This window comes from Microcebus murinus, chromosome 11 (genome assembly GCF_040939455.1).
Source record: "Microcebus murinus isolate Inina chromosome 11, M.murinus_Inina_mat1.0, whole genome shotgun sequence".
In the NCBI taxonomy this organism is placed as follows: Eukaryota; Metazoa; Chordata; class Mammalia; order Primates; family Cheirogaleidae; genus Microcebus; species Microcebus murinus.
In genome coordinates this window covers 39,576,836-39,589,592 of record NC_134114.1, presented here as the reverse complement: position 1 = coordinate 39,589,592, position 12,757 = coordinate 39,576,836, and the positions used below count along the sequence as shown (strand labels likewise).

At 40.1% G+C, this 12,757-nt stretch overlaps 1 protein-coding gene across 2 annotated transcripts in view; it reads left to right on the top strand.

Annotated features, from left to right (window-relative positions):
* Positions 1–3,907: 3,907 nt before the first annotated feature.
* IL6ST (interleukin 6 cytokine family signal transducer) overlaps positions 3,908–12,757 on the top strand; it is a 49,651-nt gene continuing 40,801 nt past the window's right edge. For both annotated transcript variants that reach the window (XM_076008028.1, XM_076008029.1), the window contains exon 1: positions 3,908–4,128. The gene's annotated coding sequence lies outside the window, so the exon portion shown is untranslated. The remainder of the gene's footprint in view (positions 4,129–12,757) is intronic.

Genomic DNA, 12,757 nt, shown 5'->3' with positions numbered 1-12,757 from the left:
CTGGAGTTTGAGGTTGCAGTGAGCTAGGCTGATGCCACTGTACTCTACCCAGGGTGACAGAGTGAGACTCTATCTCAAAAAAAAAAAAAGTTCATATCTCATGCCAAACTCACTTTATTAAATGAATTTCAACCTGCTTCATTTTGAGACTTTTATTTAATTTTGCTTTTTTTTTTTTTTTAGACAGGGTCTGAATCTATTGCCCTGGCTAGAGTGCTGTGGTGTCAGTCTAGCTCACAGCAACCTCAAACTCCTGGGCTCAAGAAATCCTCCTGCCTCAGCCTCCTGAGTAGCTAGGACTACAGGCAAGTGCCACCATGCCCGGCTAATTTTTTCTATATTTTTAGTTGGCCAATTAATTTCTTTCTATTTTTAGTAGAGACATGGTCTCGGGCTGGTTTTGAACTCCTGACCTTGAGCAATCCTCCTGCCTCAGCTTCCAGAGTGCTAGGATTATAGGCCTGAGCCACCATGCCCGACCTATTTAATTATTTTTAATTTTAATTTTATTTGGTGAATTAGGTGCTGTTAGGTTACAAAGATTTTAGCACATACAGAAGAGCTGTCCCCAACTTGCCACTGAGTTAATATTTAATCTTTAAACATTTCTAAGGCACATAGTGCTAATAATGAAAAATATAAGACCAGGGGTCTGAGCTTAGTAAGAATAGTACCAAGAACAGAGAAGGAGTTGATCTTTTAAAAGAATAGGGGCCTTTCTTCTGAGATGGGGGAAAAAGAGAAAAAAGATAAATATATAGTTGTCTCCTAAGCTGGAGAAAAGTTAAGGATGCCCACAAATCATGGTCTTGATTTTTCCAGGGAATAATGAAAGTATGTTCTATACTAAGAATACAAGTTAATGTGGGGCTGGTAGTTCAAGGAAAAGGGAAATAGGAAATAGATTGATAAGGTAATCAGAGCTGAAGGTCAAGGGAAGTGAAGATACTAGTGAGAGTGCAGTTAAAATGGCTGATAAAAGGGTTCTCACTGCTTAGAAAGATAACAGAAGGTAGGAAATCGCTGACAAACTGTGAGAACAAAGGCTGGAGGTCACACTAAGGACAAACTGCAGATTCAATGGGAGTGAGCACAGAAGAGAGGTAGAGGAGTAGGTGGCTGTGGGTAGAGAGGGAAATTCACAACCCAAAACTTTGGAGAGGGAGTAATTTCATTGATGACTAGGATGAAGGTTGGCTCCAATTGTGGGTTGCTGATATAGAATGAAGTTGAAGATCACTGGACAAGAAAGAATAGAAATCATGAGCTCAGGGTGCTGAGTCATCTACTTGGATGCTGAAATCATTAGGTTGATGAAGGACATGAGGATAGTTCCAGGGTTGACACAGAGTTTCAGAAACGCAACTGGGCAGACAAGGAAGTAAATTGATTCCTGGTCAGGACCAGATTTAGGCAAATAGATAGGCAAAGTTTGTCTTCCATATTTATCACTTTTGTTCCATAGCATTTTTTCCTAGATTTGTTCAACTACTCACTCCCAAGTAACCTCAGTGCTCTCACGTTGCCCTCTCACTGCACAGGTTCCCCACTGTCTGCTCTTGACTTTTCTAAAATCCCAAATGGTCTCAGGACATAAATAGAAAGTTCTCCATTGGTCGGGCGTGGTGGCTCACGCCTGTAATCCTAGCACTCTGGGAGGCCAAGGTGGGAAGATTGTTTGAGCTCAGGAGTTCAAGACCAGCCTGAGCAAGAGTGACACCCGTCTCTCCAAATTTAGAAAAATTAGCCAGGCATGGTGGTATGCACTTGTAGTCTGAGATACTCAGGAGGCTGAGGCAGGAGGATTGCTGGAGCCCAGGAGTTTGAGGTTGAAGTGAACTATGATGACACTACAGCACTCTAGCTGGAGCAACAGAGTGAGACTCTGTCTCAATAATAATAATAAAAAAAAACTTTACCCTACTTACCTTTACATTTTGATGGGATTTTCTATTGACAAATCCTTACATTGAAAGTGGTCATTTCAGGGCCAATACTCTATAGATGTGTCTGCAAAGTTACATAATTCCAGCAGAGTACAGATCTCCTACTATCCTGCTGTTCTGAAAAATTCTTTTTCCAATATTCATTCTTTTAGTGTAGGACATTATCCCCACAAAATCTGAGTTTCTTAAGGATAGGGCTTGAGCTGAGCTAATATGAAGACATCCATAAAAGGACTAACTCCTGACCAGTGTGCCAAGCCGGGCTAGTGTGTTGTGAGATATTGATTCCCTTCTGTTTACCTGCCTTCCCCTTTCTAGAGAAATATCATTTTCTTTTTTAGAGACAAGACCTCGCTGTTACCTAGGTTGGCAGGCTGGAGTACAGAAGCATTATCATAGCTTACTATAACCTTGAACTCCTGGGCTCAAGTAAACCTTCCGCCTCAGCCTCCTGAGTAGCTAGGACTACAGGCCTGCATATGCCATGGCACCCGGCTGCATGATTTTCAATATATGCTGTCACATAAAAAGGTTTTGGAAGAACTGACATAGTAGACATTCAAAAGTAACAATAGCTGATATCTACTCAACACCTACTGTGTGCCAAGCACTTTATGTATTTTAACCCATTTAATCCTTACAACAATCTCATTTGGTTGGTGTCATTATTCTCATTTTCCAGATGAACAAACTGAAAAGACTTGTCCAGGGTCACAGAGATGGGAAATACCAGCATCCAGTATTCAAACCTGGAATCACAGGGTACACTTAACCACCATACATTTCCCCGAATACATGTTTGTGGGATCTATACAATATTTAAATTTAACAAATTTTTATAAAAGTTTGTTTAAAATAAACACTCCTATAAATGGCCAAGGTAGAATACAATCTGTAGGTTAGCTATAGGATGACAGGAAGCATCAAGAGCTGAACACATCAGCCGCAGCACCATCCCTATTTGCTAAGGACTCCTTAGTAGGTTCACTTTGCTGTGTCTTTTAAAAATTATCTGATCAACAACTAAAAGATCATAATTTGATCTGTGTCTGAATCCTCAATATAATGAAGACCCTTCTAATTGTCCATCAATTCATAGGTATTAATATAATTTATTCAAGTTCATTAACCATTATTATCCTTCTATAGCCTGCCATTATTCCACAAAAGCCCCTCGCTTTACACACACACACACACACACACACAGCTTCTCATCCTGCTTTGGGAAAATAATATATACAGCAACACGAGCCTTTAGGTCCATTTTCCAGGCAGGGAGGGGAGAGGAGGTGAATTGTAATGAAAGTGGTTTTTACTCGATGTTTTTATCGCAGATTGGGACGTACAAACCGCAAAGAAATATAGCCTTTTGGCGGGTGCCCAGCTCTAGGGTTCACTGATCAATCGCACCCAAACTCATTTACTAATTTAAAAAAATTCCATCGTGGCAAAGTTCGTTTACATAAGAATTGGACCAAAGCCGCCACCACAATCTGCGGCAACCTCGTGTGGAGTCACGGCCAAGCCCTTCACTCTCCCCAGGAGGCTCCCACGCCGCCTCTGTCCCCAAGGGAGCCCTGTGGTCCCTCGCGGTCCCACGTCGCTCGGGGAAGGCCGCCAAAGGCGCCCTGGCGAGAAGGGGGGGCGGGAGGAGCAGGCAGCACCCGGCCTTCGGTTCATGACCCCGTTACTCCACGGAAAAATGGAACATTTCGCTCCTTCCGCCCGCAGAGGGGAGGTGGGGGGAACCCTTCGATCTAGTCTGGGAGAGGCGACGCGGGCGCAGCCACCGGAATCCGGGACGCCTGGAGCCGCGTTACGGGAATCGCAAGCCCCTGGAAACCCGCCCCCTCGTCGACGGACGGCTGCTGGGCCTATGCCTGGGCGCGCCGGGTCTCGTAGAGGCCAATCAGCGCACAGGCCCCGCGTCCGGGGGCGGGGCGAGGCGGGGGCGCCGTGGGGCGGGGTTGGGGAGGAGGGCCGCGCGCCACCTCTGCGGGAAGGGGCAGCGAGCGTGCTGGAGTCGGCGGGAGCAGCGGAGTGGCCAGCGAAGCCGCGCGGGGGCCGCCCGGGCGCAGCTGAGCGGGGCGCCGCGCCCGTCAGGCCTACTGGTCCGGCCCTACCGGCGCCGAGGGAGACGTGCGTTCTGGAGGCGCGGCAGATTGAGGCGCAGCGGCCTGAGGTGAGGAGGGGCCGGGGCCGGGGCCGGGGCCGGGTGAAGGGCCGAGTAGCGGGAAGGGGAGAGCTCGGTCGGTGAGGACGGCGGCCGGGCACTCGAGGGGGCCTTCCTTCCCCGAAAGAGGAGCGGCGGGCAGCTCACGCCGCGAACTTGTCAGCTCAGCCTGGAAATCCCCACATTCCTTCCTCTCCCTGCTCCCGCACCGCCGAGTTCTACTTCCACAACTTTGTCACCTCGATTTTTCAGTCCTAAGAACAAACCTTACCCCGACCACACACGCACACCCCACCCCACTTTTGGACACCTTTCCCCCCAAAAACTCTTTTCAAAATCATACCCCTTTTTGGTTACCAGAGCCCACGTTTTTCCCATTCGCCTTTCCATCCCCTTTTAAATTCTATTAGCCTCGCACTTGACTCGGTTTTCTACCAGGAGGTTGATTCCCCCCCCCCCAGAGCCATGTTTTCATCTTTAAATTGTAATGTTTCAGCATTGTTGAAAGTTCACAATGCTTATAAACATTATTGACTAACGTTTCTTTTCTTTTGATGTCTTATATGTACCATTCCTAATGAATCCCACATATCACTCACTGTATCCTAAGGAGAACAAATCCATGTGTTTTTAAAATTTCTCCTCCTCCCCTAAGCTTGAAGGTGTTCCAAGTAGCAAGGTTCTGTTCTTCAGTGTCGATGAACAGCATTTTATTCGTAACCTGAAACTGGAAAAAAAAAAAAAAATCACAGGTTAAAAATAAGACTTGCCACTTTTGTTCTTTTTTCCTTAAGAAAGAAACCCATTTGGGTTTAATTTGTGAAGTATTGGACATTTCGGCAATTATACTGCCTTAAAATAATTTATTAGAATGCCAGGATGAGTCGTCTAAAAAATTAGGGTATTTGGTTTAATCAGTGCTGTAAACAAACCCTTTAGACTGTGTGTGACTGCCAGCTTCAAGTTGGAACAACTCTTAATTTGAAATTACTGACTGATCATCATTTGAGCTGTTCGCCATTATCTTAATTTCTTAAATTCATGCTAATTCTTATTTGGAAGTAATTCTGAACAATGAACTGAAACACTACACTATAGAAACAAGTTGATATTAATAGTTGTGCTTTCCGGATATTTCTCTTTGGGGATAATTTTGTACATTTGTTTTTAGTCACACATAAAAGAAGGAGTGAGTGGCAAAGAAGGAGGATAAACTTTGTAGTGGAAATTTTCCCTCATCTCAAGCCTGTTATTGATAATAATATACTTGTTTAATTTTCTTATAGGTAATTTACAGCATTGTAAATACTGCTGCCAGCTAATTTAATACAGCATATTCTTATGTAACTAAAAATGTTCTCATATTTACTTATGAATTTCAGTATTTTCAGTTTAAATTTTTTCCCAGGGATTTGCATTTCAGTTAAGTATTAGGGTGAATCTTGATTGTTATATACCTAGGAAGGAGGTGTTAAAATGTCTACTTTAGAAAAAAAAAAGAAAGAAACAGGTTCTAAGTCTCTCTGAAACCTAGATCTGTGTAACTCCAAATCTTGTGCCCTCAATCATTTGTCATATTTGGCATAGAAAATCCAGTGCTACAATTGGGTTTGGGAATTTAAGGGCTACCCACAACTCCTTTACAGTGGCAGGGAGGTTCCCCCCCTCCTCCAAGTAGCTATATCAGAGCTTCTCACTTTAATGAGAATCAGAATTCCCTGGCCCTAATACATTTGCAGGTTGGCTCCTAGAGACCTGTTCTCACAGGTTTCTCTATTTCTTTGATTGCAAAGGCAGTTTGATTAAAGCTGAGGTTTCTATTGTGCTTTATTATTTTACACAACAAATTCTAAATGCTTACTACCTGCTATAGGAACTCATGGAGATGTATGAGATGTCATCAGGACCTTCAAAGACTTTACAAAAATTAGATTGACAAACTTATATATGAAAAATTACAAGGATGCAAAACTGTTAATTAAATGCAGATTCCTTTACATTGAGTCAAGTAAACAAAAAAAAAAAATTAAATGCAGAGTGATACAGAAAATGCTATTTAATTTAGGGAGTGATCATTTAAGGATTGCAATGAGCAGAGGCTCTACCAAAAGTCAGCCTTGAAAACTGGATACGATTTGGATAAAGGGAAAAATGAAAGAAGCCCGTTTATCTTACAGAAAGAATGGAGGACAGGACCAGTTGTGGTGGCTCACGCCTGTAATCCTAGCACTCAGGGATGCCAAGGTGGGCAGATCATTTGAGCTCAGGAGTTCAAGAGACCAGCCTGAGCAAGAGCGAGACCCCGTCTCTACCAAAACTAGAAAAAATTAGCAGGGCATGGTGGTGCATGCCTGTAGTCCCAGCTACTCAGGAGGCTGAGGCAGAAGGATCACCTGAGACCAGGAGTTTGAGGTTGCTGTGAGCTAGGCTGATGCAATGGCACTCTAGCCTGAGCAATAGAGTAAGACTGTCTCTCAAAAAAAAAAATGGAGGACATAATATAGAATGTAGAATATAAAACATAACAGAGGACTAGCGTGTGGAAAGGATCAGGAATAACCAAAGTATATTAATTATAATAGCCAATACATATTTAATGCTTATTTTTTGTCAGTTACTGTTTTGAGCACTTTTCCCATGTTAATGCATTTAATCCTCACACCCTTATAAGATAGGTCTTACTATTCCTGGTTTTACACATAGGGAAACCCAGGCATAGAAAGGTTAATTAGCTTGTCCAGCTAAGTGGTAGATCCAAAATTCATACTTAGCCTGGCTTCAGATTCTGAGCTCTTAAACATGATACATACTGCCTCTTCATATAGTATACTTGAGTGACAGTGAGTAGATTAATGTGATCATAGCAGAAGGTCTTTTAAAACCTACTCTTAATTGTCTAGTAGGTGCCTCAGAATAAGTTAGATTGGGAGGATATCAAGATTTGAAGCAATGTTATAATGCAGTGTGTTATAATGCAGTGCAGTGTTATAAATCTTAGTGAATATGTAGGAGTACAATGGGAGCAAAGGTGTTTGTGCCAGTGAAGGGTAATTCCACATACGAGATGATGTTTCATCTGGATTATAAACAGTTAGTAGAACTAAGCAGTCAGGAAAGGCATCGTAGAGGTGGGAATAGCACAAACTGAAAGAGCAAGATATGTTAGGGGAAGTCCAGTGGTTTGCTGTGGCTTGAGCTTAGAGTCTATAGGACTGGCTAGTAGGGAGTGACAAAAGGTGAAAACCAAATTATGAATGGCATGGTGAGGTCAAGCAAAATGAGAAACTTAAATAATTGCTTTGCACTTGGGAAACTACAAAAATAATATTCATAATAATAATAGTAAATGATTGGAGTAAAAGCCAGATTGCTTGCAACTGCAAGCAGTTCTCTCTAAAGGTACAGTGGTAGGGTAGCTTGAGGAAGAAGTCTGAGGAAAGGATTTTTTTAAATAGACTTGAATATTGGAGAAGATACATTGGACAGGCACACCGAAGCCAAAATTTTAGACTGTTAAATAGTTAAAATATTTGGTAGTATTATTCATCCTTTAAAAAGTGTTTGAGGAAAAGAGTAATGGGTTTAAAGTGTGTTTTAGATTCACCCAACAATTACATTCAGAATGCTTGGGAACAAGGGAAGAAACTGGAAGCAGGAAAGCTATTAAAAGTATTGAGGTGATCAGTGCCCAAACTAGTTAGTCATGGTAGAGGGTAAAAAGAAGAGACAAGTGGGAAAGACATTATGAAAGAAGACTAGATATGATTTGTGACTAAAAAAGCTAGAATGTAATAGATAGGTAAGAGACACAATGATGGACTCCACTGATGGCAGTTGAAGAGATGAATTAGAGAAAAAGATAAGTCCCTATGATTTTTTAAAAAGTGTGTGCATTTTATGTATATTTGTGTGTATGAGCACATATATATGTATATGCTGTTTTTAGACAAATTAATTTGATTCTGAGACAGAATATTCAAGAAGATGGTATATAACTAAAATTTTAAAAAAGATCCAAGCCAGAATTCTTAAAATTATTTTGTTAAGGTAGTAGTTGAAGTTGTCTTCAAGGAATTTGGTATTTTGGAAAAAAAAAAAAAAAGTTGGTACCAAATACTTCACCTTCAGGTACATTCATAGTAGCCAGGAGATAAAAGCTAGCAGAGAATTCTGTAAAGGAGACAGGAAAGGGGATAAAGGAAAGAATTCAATTACATTATGTGGTTACATAGAAACCAGGAACCATGAGAATTTCAAGAAACAGGGATGGTCAATAATGTGGACGCTTCAGAAACACTTGTGATATTGTCGTAATGGCTGCAGTCTCTTTTTTTATTCTGTGGCTATCTAGTATATCTTAGATTTAATGAGAAATAAGTTAGTTAATTGATCATGAATAAGAGAGCTATATCTGTTGAAATATGGCTATAGCATATAGATTGTTTTAAAGATTCATGTATATATATGCAGAGCAGGAGTTTCATTCCTTTCAGCACTATAAATCTGTTGCCCTGTTAAAATTTGAATGTTCTGCCTCCAAATTTTCATTTTCTTTTAAGTATTCAGTTTCATCCTTTGCTGTAAGGTAGATTGGCATAATCATTACTTCTAAATAATGCTTTTCATATTGGTGCCTTCTGCACAATCTCTCTTTGTGTGGATATTTTGCTTTATATATTCCCCCCAACTGCACCCCCTAGTGCAAAGTAAACTTCATCAGAGCTGTTTCAGATAGCACGGCTCTGGTTGGTAGACTGGCATGCTCTGGGATTTTGCCATTGGTAACCTTCACTTGGTAATTAGAGTCAAAGATGATGGATAACTTACATGTATGTTATTTTCTCTGTCTAGAAAACCCTTACCCTTATTTCATGACTGGATGCTCCTGAACCCTGTCTAGATTGGGTATTCTCTGTGCTCCTGTAACACTTTGTGGGTGTTTTACCTCTCTAAACTTTAAACTTCTTAAGGGCAAGAACTGTTTGTCTTCAGTTATATTTGTAATGTTTTATTTCTTAAGTGATAGAACATGGGTTGTTCATCAAGATACCATTTAAATCTTTTCATTTGGCTAAAACTGATAATTTGTAAAAGGCCTTCTCTACTGTAAGGTCATAAGCATATTCTGTATTTTCTTTAAATATGCTTATAATTTTGCTTCTGCATTTAGGTGCTTAATCAGTCTTGAGATCGTGTGCACACACACCCACATACGAGTATGCGTGTCTGTGATGAAATAGGGTTCTTAATTTATGTTCATTGTCCCAATACTATTTATTGAATTGTCCTTTATTTCCCCAATGATATGAAATGACTTTTTAAAAATGAGCTATTCTTATAAATACTTGAGTCTGTTTTTGTTCTGCACCAGTGGTTTAACTGTCTATTCCTTTGCCAGTGCCATGTTCTAATTGTTGCCTTTAGAGTATGTCTTAATAGATGGTAGAATAAGTATTCTTCTCTTTATTCTTCTTTTTGAAAGTTGGCTTTTGGCTATTCTTTAATATTTTTATGAAATTTTAAATGGGTTTGTAAAGTTCCATAATAAACCACTTTGTTATTTGGATTAAAGTTGCATTGCATTTATATATTAATTTGTGAAGAATTGGTATCTCTACTGTATTTGTTTCCATTCCATTATATTTAGATCATGTTAATGCACCTTTTAGTAAAGTTTTATAGTTTTCTCCATAAGTTCTCACACAGTTCTGATTAGATTTCCTAGACATATTATAGTTTTGGTGCTATTTTGAGTGTATCTTTTTTTACTATCACATTTTCTAACTGATATTACTGGTGTGTAGGAGAGCTGTTATTATTTGATGATCTTTTGTTCAACTACTATGTTAACTCTCAATAGTCCTAATAGCTTCTCATTTGGTTCTCATTCTTGATAGATGATCATATCGTCTATATTTTTTTCCATTTTTATGTCTTATTTATTATATTTTTAGTTAAGACCTCTAGAACAGTATGAAATAAGTGATGACACTAAGCATCTTGTCTGAATCCTGATTTTATTTATTTATTTTCTTTTGCGACAGAGTCTCGCTTTGTTGCCCAGGCTAGAGTGAGTGCCATGGCGTCAGCCTAGCTCACAGCAACCTCAACCTGGGCTCAAGCAATCCTCCTGCCTCAGCCTCCTGAGTAGCTGGGACTACAGGCATGCGCCACCATGCCCGGCTAATTTTTTCTATATATATTAGTTGGCCAATTAATTTGTTTCTATTTATAGTAGAGACGGGGTCTCGCTCTTGCTCAGGTTGGTTTCAAACTCCTGAACTCCAACGATCCGCCCACCTTGGCCTCCCAGAGTGCTAAGATTACAGGCGTGAGCCACCGCACCCAGCCTGAATCCTGATTTTAATACAAATGCTTCTTATTTTTACCTTTAAACATATAGATGCTTATTTAGGTTTCTTTTTTTTGTTGTTGTTGAGACTGAGTCTCACTGTTGCCCGGGCTAGTGTGCCGTGGCATCAGCCCAGCTCACAGCAACCTCAAACTCCTGGGATCAAGTAATCCTCCTGCCTCAGCCTCCCTAGTAGCTGGGACTACAGGCGTGCACCACCATGCCCAGACAATTTTTTCTATATATTTTTAGCTAGCCAATTTCTTTCTATTTTTAGTAGAGACGGGCTCTTGCTCTTGCTAAGGCTGGTTTCAAATTCCTGCCTTTGAGCAATCCACCCACCTCTGCCTACCAGAGTGCTAGGATTACAGGCATGAGCCACCGCACCTGGCCTATTTTAGGTTTCTGATAGTAGTGCTGGTGTAAGTAGCAGCAAGAGCTGCTCTTAAGAGTAAGAGCTGTTACCTTTTACTGGGTAGTTACTATGACCCAGATGATTCTGAGCACTTTACAATAGATATTCATTTATTTGTCATAACATTCCTAGGTGGTAGATGGGCAGGTGATGGGTGTTATTCTCATTTTTACAGTGAGAGATGTTAAAAAACTTGCCTAAGATGTTTTACAAAAAATAGATAAGCTGAGATTTGAACATAGACAATCTGGTTCCAGAGTCCCTGCTCTTATCTTCTTTATTATACTTCATTGATAAAAGGATAGTCTCTTTTAGTCTTAGTTTTCTGACACTTTGTTATTATTTATAAATTTTAAATGAACAGTTCTTGAATATTATCAGATACATTTCAAACATCTATTGGAATGATTGTGTTGTTTTTCTTTAATTTCTTAATATAATGAGTGACAATATATTTTCTTATGTTAAACGATGCTTGATATATTAGGCTAAATACTTATTAGTGTTCACATTTTGATTTTGTTTTCAAATCTAGACTTTTTTATACCAGTATTCATGACAGTTTGACAGTAGTTTTATTATGTAATCCTTGTTTGACCTGGTATCCAAACATCTATGCAACTTGCATTTCTGGCCAAGATGGAATAACAAGGACCAGATTTACCCTCCTGCCTAAAATAACCCCAAACCAAAAATATATATAAAACAATGATAATCAAGACACTGGACATCAGGTGATAAAAGACGGTCTTCGGAGATGGGAATGCAGTGAGCCCCTGTGATTCCACTAGCCTACTGCCTCTTCAGAGAGTTTCCAGGCCATCCATGGTGTACAGGTAGAGGAAACCCAGGCTGAGCCCAGTAGACACTTCTAAAGAAATGACTGGGAAGACCAAAGTGACTAGAGTTCACAGAACAGAATACTGGATAAGAGAGGACTCTGCAGGGGAAACTTCGGAAGTACCCTCCATCTGTTCAGCTGAGTTCTGAGCAGTATGTATATGTAAAACAAACGACCGAAGGCCAGGAAAAGAACCTCCTGAAAGGATTAGAGGTAATGGTGCTGTTCCCATGGGTCAGGAGTAGTGCCTGTTCTCACCAGCCAGATTGCAAAACATTTTGATTCATGGGACCTTAGGTAGAGTATACAGAAGGATCTTGCCTTAATAGTAGAGAATATAATTAGTCCTAGATATTTAATGGTTTTTGATAAAAACTATAAACCAGCAGACATAAGAAGCTCAACAAACTCCAATCAAAGGAAACATGATAAATAGTACACTAAGGGGCATCACAATCAAATTGCTCAAACCTAGTGATAGAAAGGAATCTTAAACACATCCAGAGGGAAAAAGACCTTTCATACAAAGGAACAAGGAAAAGGATGATGGCAGATTTTGAAACAATACAAGCAAGAAGAAAATAGAGCTTTCATATTTAAAGTACTGAAAGAAAAAAACTATCTGTTGAGAATCTATACCCAGTGAAAATATTTATGAAAAATGATAGTGAATAACGATTTTTGGGATACATATAAAAACTTAAAGAATTCATCACCAGTAGCCCTATATTACCAAAAAAATGTTAAAGGTAGTCCTTCAGGCAGAAAGAAAATGATATCAAATGCCTCAGATGGAAATATAGATCTATTGAAAGAAATTAAAAGCTCTGGAATTGGTAACTACATAGGTAAATACATAAGACTTTTTTGTTTTTCTTTCTTTTTTTTTAAGAGGCGAGATATTGCTCTGTTCCTAGGCTGGAGTATAGTGGCCCTGTCACAGCCAGTCACAGCTGTAACTACAAAGTCCTGGGCTCAAGCAGTACTCCTGCTTCAGCCTCTCTGGTAGCTAGGACTATAGGTACACACC